This window comes from Lolium rigidum, chromosome 3 (assembly GCF_022539505.1).
Source record: "Lolium rigidum isolate FL_2022 chromosome 3, APGP_CSIRO_Lrig_0.1, whole genome shotgun sequence".
NCBI lineage: Eukaryota > Viridiplantae > Streptophyta > Magnoliopsida > Poales > Poaceae > Lolium > Lolium rigidum.
This window is the reverse complement of record NC_061510.1, coordinates 397,912,233-397,920,108: the sequence shown is the minus strand read 5'-3', so window position 1 is coordinate 397,920,108 and position 7,876 is coordinate 397,912,233. Positions and strand designations below refer to the sequence as shown.

Below are 7,876 nucleotides of genomic sequence, written 5' to 3'. Positions count from 1 at the left end.
GGAAGAAAATCCATCCTTAGCGCCGGCATATGAAGCTCCCCGCGTCAAGATTTTCAGCACCACAGTTCGGCCTCCTCGTCTTCTCCGTTGTGACCCAAGGAATCGAGCCATGGTGATTCTAATCGCCGTCTTCTTCTCCGCGTCCGACCAAACTCGTCGTCGTCCATAATCGCCATGCCTGCGCGAGAGCATATGGTGCTCCCCTCAACGCGCCACTGCCCGGACCACCGCTCGGTCTCCTCCCCGAATCGCACCGCCGACATGTCAGGCGTCTGCCGCCGGCAGTCACCATGGGGGCATACCAATTGTGAGGCACGGTGGCAGGGGGCCGCGCTGGTGGAGAGTACGGCCAAGTCCTGGCCGGCGTTGGCATCCGAGCCGCGCCGGGAGCCATCCGCTGCCAGTAATTTCTCGGGCGGGGTTGAGTGTGGGAATCTAAAGGTATAATTGCTGCACCCCATGGGGCACCCTGGTAAATCAGGTTTGAGTGGCCATTGATTTTACCACTGATAAATCTGGACCGTTCATTTTTTTACCGTGAGTATAAAAAGAGGATCGAAAGGAGAAAAGAGAAAACCCTAGCCGCCACTCCCCAATCGTCGCGCGTCCTCGCTCGGTTTCTCCCTAATCCCCACTCCTCAGCCCCGTCTCCAACCCTCCCTCTCCCATGCGCGTGGGCGAAGGCCGGCGCGGCGGAACTCCGGCAAGGGCTGCCGGCATGGGCAAGGGGCGGCGCGGCCGGTCTCCGAAGGGTCGGCGCGGCATGGCAGCGTGGGCCGCAGGGGCCGGGGCGGCACGGGCGACCTTTGCCAGGGGCGGGCGAGAGAGCCCGGCAGGGCGTCGCGGCGACCTCCATTACTCCGGCGAGGACGGCGCGGTCGCGGAGGAGTATATCGAAGGACGTCCAGCAGGTACGGCGCGGGTGAGCTTCTCCAGGGTGGCGCGGTCGACCTCCGCCAGGGCGAGCTCTGCCGAGATCGGGTGAGCTCAGGTGAGATCCGGTAGAGGGAGCTTTGGCGCAGGATAGGTTGGGTAGTTAGATCCTTTTGCTCATCTCCTCACGCCTGGGGCAGCCGGCAAGGATCCCCTCCTCCACCGCTCCCTTTTTCAATAGCCAGGGAGAAGGTGCAGCACCGCCAGGGGAACGAAGACGGATTCCATGGCGCGTGGGTCGTCGCTGCAGGGATGGCGCGGGGGCGTGACGCACTATCGCCTGTCCTGCTCCAGCGACCTGGGATTTGGAGGTCGATAGAGCACAGCAGCCAGGGGCGGCAGTCAACACCAACGGCGCTGCTTGGGGAGGTTGGGGCTGTGTGCGACAGCGAGCAAGTTCGATTCAGATGGGTGAGCCTTCTACCAATCCCTTCTTCATTTATTCCCTTCCGCTGGTGAGAGCATCAAGAGGAACATTGCTGGCGGTCAGCATTGAGCGAAGCCCCATTGGGAGTGGCTGTAGTGTGTTCTCCACGCGTGGTCCCAGTCCCCTTGCAAATTGGTTGATGGGAACACTCTTCTTCTCCCGAATGGTGTGTTGGTTCCTGATACAGCAGCTACAGCTTCATGGAAGACAGCCTTGATATTAAGTTTCAGAGGTATTTTATCTGTAGCATTATGCATACAATTCTTGGCAGGTGAATGTAACCGGACGTGCAGCAAATCTTGAGATTTGTTAGTTTCAGATGTCTTTGACTACACATGATTACACAGATTCTGCTGGATTTTTTGTACATGTAAAAGAGGTCAATGGTAGCTATAATTTAAGAAATGTTCTTATTCTAGGAATACCCAGATATGTAATTGTATTCTTGAATTAGTAATTTGATACAAATAATTAAAATGAATGGATATTTATTTATGGCGAGATTAAAGTTTTATTTATTCTCTATCATATATCAGATTTCTTTTAGTTTAGTTTACTCTTACCTAGCCAAACCTGTCACTGTTTTTAGTAATTTTACTGCATCAATTGGTTACAACTTCTTTTATTTCCTGTCTTATTGCTTCCATGGTTCCATTGACGGCGGCCGGCGTCGAGCGAAGCCGCAGTGGGAATGCATGCCTTGCTTATGGTAAGAACTGATGCTTAGCTTGGTTTATACCCTTATTGCCTATTTATGATAGGTGCAATCAATGAATCAAAAAATTTGCTCGATGAAAGCCTGAGGTTTGCTTGTTACTTGCTCATGTGATGCCTTGTCTCACTTCGCCCTATCTTAGAGCAGATCCATGTAACCATGTTACATGCTTGTGTTAATTAAAATTAGAATTTTAGGGCCATTGTATGGTCCCTGCTTGCATTTTTAAAAAGAATGAATATATTGACCACATCCAGGTTATAGTCCAGTGGATGGGATGGGAGCCCTATAAAGTTACATATACAAGTGATTATTTTCATGATGTATATGGGCATGCGGTTGAGTAATATGGAAAGTACTAGCCTATGTGGATCACCAAGTATTTTTCTTTTCTCCTTTGTCATGGTACCTATTGAGCTCTTGAGAGATAAAATTGGCAAATGCTGACTCGTATATGATTGCCACACTAGAGAACAAATTGAGTAAAAAGAAGATGGATAGTTGATGGAGGGATTGGCCCATTGAAGAGTCACTACGATTATTTGAAGACATGCGACGTAGGTTGCTTTCTGAGGGCGCAACAACTCTCCGAATGAAGCAGGACATGCAGAATAATAACAAAAATATGTCTGATTTAACTGCATATAGAATAAAAGTAAGTTACACAACTCGATTGATGAATTGACTGTCCATATCTCATAAATGTGTAACTCAATTCCTTGATGCCCATGTAGTTCACTCCTCATCCACATGCTGGTGACAGATGGTGTATCTATCCAAGCTATAATTATGCCCATTGCATGGTGGACTCATTTGAAACATTACACCCTCAGCAAGTTTCCCCCCGTAGCTTTGGCTTGTTTGAAGTATATAATATGACTAATCGAGTGGTTAATTATTAGTTGTGCACGCTTGAGTTTGACATACGTCGCCCGTCATACTACTGGCTACTTGATCCCTTGGGCTTGTACCAGCCTCATGTCTGGAAGTACTAAAGGCTGAGCATATCCAATACAGTGATGTCTAAGATAAAGGTATGTTGAAAATTGAGAAATAAATATTGCCCTGTTGGATCAATATTTATGGAAATCCATTAATTGCCCTTGTTTGTTCTGCTGCCTTGTAACAGAGAAGTAGGTAGATGGGTAGGATGATCTTCGTCTGTTGACACTGGCAGGACTTTGGCGACAGGGAGTGTAAGAAACTGCAATTAATATATTTATCTGTGAAATTGGAATGACAAGAAGGTAAAAGCATGAACAATGGTGAACAAATGATTTGCATGAACCGTGCTTTGGGCCACAACCGCAAAATCTCTGTTTCTGCTACTGATTGGCACTTGATATTCTTTCATGTGCAGTCACAATAGCTTTATTCGTGCCGAACATCTTGAATATCATATTATATCATAGAAGAACTTGATTAAAAAAGCTTCTTGAACCATGGTTATTCTGCATCCTCTAAAGGTTTGGCATTCTATTCCTCCTGCAAACCACTCTATGCCTTCAATCTTTAGAAGTTTCAAACGCACTGATGGTGCTTCCTTTTGCTAAATTAGGTTGTAATAACTAACTTGGAGGATGGAAAAGTCACAGACCTTGATGGAAAAAAGTAGCCTGATGCTCCTGTTGATGATGCTGTAGTATGTAGACATTGTAAAATAATCCATTTTTTAAATCTAACCTTTCATGTTACCTGAAGCAAGTAAAGACGCAAATCTGATTATGGTCGCATGTTGTTTGTGCCTGAACGAGATTGACAAGAATTAATGGAGGTGCGATGGTGCAAGTATGATTTCTCAAATACGTTACTTTCCTTCGCAAATTTTCGTTTGTTCTCAGTGCATCATCATATTTGCAATTTGCAACCTGTAGACATTCAATTTGATGCTTTGGCTAATACTCACTATAGATTGTTTTGCAGAACACTAATTAAACTGAGGTTTTAGTGGTACGATATAGACGTGGAATTGTTTATGAGAAAGGGATGGTAGCCTTCTTATGTGAGAAAATGACCAATTACTCCCATGCAGCATGATGTGTGGAAATATTGGTTTTTCCCTACCTTGATTTGTACAAGGATAAAAGTGTTCTAATGAGTAATTAGCTCATTGGCATAATAAATATGAATATGTTTCATTCCTCCGCGTATCTTTAAGCTTATGGTCAATATTGTCTTTATATGTACGCTTTGTACTGTCATACATCATTAACACCAAAATAGTTTGCCATTTACACAATATTCACATAGATTGTGGCCTCAAATGAACAAGTCCATGGTGTTAGTCTTGCTGATTTCTAATTCTCTTGGTTCTCCTACCTCTGCATAGCATAACAGTTCTCTTGATCTATCTTTTTTATAGATTGTATAGGCTACTATGTATGATGTGGAGATGCTACACTCACTGGCCCTCAAAGACTAAAAGGTACTACTTATTGTCATTTAAACAATCACGGAGGCGATTTAGGTAGTCCAAAGAACTAATATATGCTAGCTGATTGTATGTTAGTTACATCTCAAATGCCAATGATGATTTTTCAAACATTGCTATCTCCAGTGTTGCTAAATCAATGCCTTGTTCTCTTGCTGTTTGAAAAAAAAATCATACATTTTCAGATATTGTTGTAGCACATTGTGATGCCTTTGCCCTGGTCAGGTAAGAAGACATGCTTGGTGGCTATCCCCATCCACGTGGCGCCATTGATCTATTCTTCCGTTTGTAGTTTGCTTCTTGCTTTCTCTTTTTGTTTGCAATTTTTTGGAATAATACATCTACCATATATTTGCAAACTGGAGGTCTAAAACATATAGAGTTGTACCATGTTATTTTGCATAAAGAATACTAATTGAGTGTTCCTGCTCTTCCCACCTATGCATTAATGCTTGATCTTCTCACCTGTGTTCTGTTTAAAGTGCAAAGTCATTTACAACCGGTAGCCAAGGTTTGTGCTCTGTATAGTAGTAGTAGCAGTATGACAGTTATGAGAAAGGAGGAAGGCAAGATATAAAGGATGCTTTATTTCTTAAAGTCTACTGTTATGTACTTCTTCCAACCGGTAGCCACAGCCTATATATATATGTATATGAAAGTGAGCTTTGATTTTAAATACTCACAGGAAAGGTATAAAGGACCTGCGATTAAATACTATGTCATACATTAGCTTTGAGTACTATTTAGGATGATGCATATTTAGCTTATATTTATAGCATTTTCGCTGATGTACAGCTGCACTGCATCTAATTGGACCCAGCGAACATCTGTAACCAAATTTAGGGTCTTTGTTGTTTCTTTTACAATTGACAGTCACATAGCTCCATGTCATTAAAGTTTGATCTAAGACGTGTGAACTTGTATCTAATTTCTTGCATGCATATTACTTCAGGTGGAAGTTCTGGATGGTAAAGGATTCTCGGTAAATATACCTTGGAGCCATGAAATATCCTAAGTTCCCATATGTGCAGACCTTACATACGGAGAAGAAATGTATTTTTCTATAGAAAAAATATGCTACTGCTAGGTGTAATAGATTTTCCTACATTTTATAGGTCTACTTGTTGGCTGATGATCTACCATTGATCCTTATGCATAATAGTGTTTTCCCAATTGTTTACCAATGTGAAAGATTCTATATCAGGGCTTCCTACTTTACTTGTGATTTTGTGTGTTTTATCCTAATCTCATCCCATCGATTTGTTTTATAAACTAAAAACGTATTATTATTTTTTCACCTGGTTTTCATCGTCTTTGTATAAACTATTAATTGGTCTGAATTTCACGGGATCGTGCGCCAAGGCGCACATCTAAATCTAGTTTCCTATTAGAGCATCTCCACTTGCCCCCCACGCGGCGAAATAGGGGCATCGAACGCCAGCCGCATGCCCGCATCCTAGACATTCCAATGTTAGAGCATCCCCACTCGTTGGCGCTCCCCACGCCCAAATCCGGTGAAATTTTCGTCCGGATTGAATCAATTTTTGGCATGGGGGGCAGTATATTTCCAGTCGTGTGCTCCCCAAGCGGCGTTTCTCGGGGAAAAAGAGGATGGCCCGGGGAGTCCGGACGAAAGAGGAGACACGTGGGCGTGGGCGGTTGGTTTTGCTCCATCCGGAGTCCCCATGTGCTCCCCGGGAGGCCGGGGATGACGTGGGATCGCCGGATAAATTTAGGCCCAAATCCGGACGAAATCGAGGAACCGGGGGCGCGACTGGATCAGATTTCGCCGTCCGGATGTAAAAAACGGCTCGTGGGGGGCTTCTCGGGGAGACTAGTGGAGATGATCTTAAACACATACGCCGATCAACACATCCTGCAAATGGAAAGTCTCAACGAACACATCGTCCCAAATTGTGGCATAGAAATGTCTAGCGAACCAGAAAAAGGCGGCACGCAGGCCACCCGGCAACGCTGGAATCAAGCGATTTTCTCAACCGAGAAATCGGGGAACATGGTGGGTGTCGTCGACACAGCGATCAGCGATGGCGGTGAGGCAGTCGATGGAGAATCGCTAGTAGTCGTCGCTGGAGTCGCGGTACTTGGCTTAGGCGCGGGTGGAACCCGACACTCCGCTAGGATCGCAGCGCGCAGCGTGGCGCACCACACCTTGACGTCGTCGTCCATGCCAGTGGTGTCTGTTGACCTGTACAAGTAGATTGCCTAGCCCTTTCTATCAGTTCGGACTTTTGGTTCAAGTGGCTAGTGCATGAAGCTTAACATGCTATCAGAGCCCCAGGTCTCGAGTTCAAATCCTGGCTTTCGCAATTTATTTGCGCTTATTCTAAATTCCCCCGCAGCCTCTTGCCGTGTGGCGTGTGGTCCCGACGCTGCCTCTTTGCCTCTCTACACGTGTTGACTTGTCTTCTCGTCTTCCCGTCACACGTGAGAGGGGGTGTTGACGTGTACAAGTACATTGCCTAGCCCTTTCCATCAGTTCGGACTTTTGGTTCAAGTGGCTAGTGCATGAAGCTTAACAGTGTCAACGAGCAGGATCGCCAGATCCTCCTTCCTCTTGCCGACGATGTTGGCCTTGATCAGGTCGAGCTTGATGTCCTACCTCTCCATGATCGACGCCCACCTTGCCGACGCCACCTCCTCCATCTTCACGGCTTGCTCCTCCCGCGTGGCAGGGTGCGCGGCGGCGTCAGTGATGCACGCCAGGATGGAGGAGTGGAGCTTCTCGATGGCCGGCGTGGCATCCATCATTGCCTTGGCTTTCTTGTTCCCAACGGGCCGTCCAACAGCAGCCGGTGTAGGCGCATCGTTGGGGTCGAACAGCACGTTGGCCTTGGCTACGGCAGTCCGGACCTCCTTCCACTTGCCACACGTCTCGATCCGGGCGAACACATGCACGAACTTGAACTCGACGCCATCGTTGTCCTCGCGGTAGGCGGTGATCATGGCGCGCATCTGCAAAAAAATGGCGGACGGTTGAAACGCCGGTGATCAAGGGCAATGCACGGTGGGAGCGGCGACAGTACCTGATCCTCGAAGTTGGTGTCGCTAATTAATGTGAACGCGGCGAACCTCCTCCACAACGTCGTGCCACTTGTTGCAGGCGTGCTGGATCATGTGCCAACGGTGAGACTTGGCGGAGACGTTGGGATCGGTGGTGAGCACCTTGAAGTAGGGATCCAGTAGCCGCGCTCGTCTGATACGTCTCAAACGTATCTATAATTTCTTATGTTCCATGCTAGTTTTATGACATTACCTACATGTTTTGTTCACACTTTATATCATTTTGATGCGTTTTCCGGAACTAACCTATTGACGAGATGCCGAAGTGCCAGTTCCTGTTTTTTGCTGT

General features: G+C 46.3%; 1 long non-coding RNA gene across 3 annotated transcripts; it reads left to right on the top strand.

Annotated features, from left to right (window-relative positions):
- Positions 1-1,996: 1,996 nt before the first annotated feature.
- On the top strand, positions 1,997-5,664 carry LOC124700870. Of its 3 annotated transcripts, XR_007001860.1 has the most exons (8): positions 1,997-2,069; positions 2,546-2,730; positions 2,810-3,109; positions 3,205-3,322; positions 3,436-3,541; positions 3,634-3,849; positions 4,438-4,500; positions 5,459-5,664. It is a non-coding gene; the product is annotated as an uncharacterized LOC124700870 (long non-coding RNA). The 3 variants fall into 3 exon arrangements; XR_007001859.1 differs by having other exon boundaries at positions 3,634-4,500; XR_007001858.1 differs by lacking the exon at positions 5,459-5,664 and having other exon boundaries at positions 3,634-4,527.
- The last annotated feature ends 2,212 nt before the right edge of the window (positions 5,665-7,876 follow it).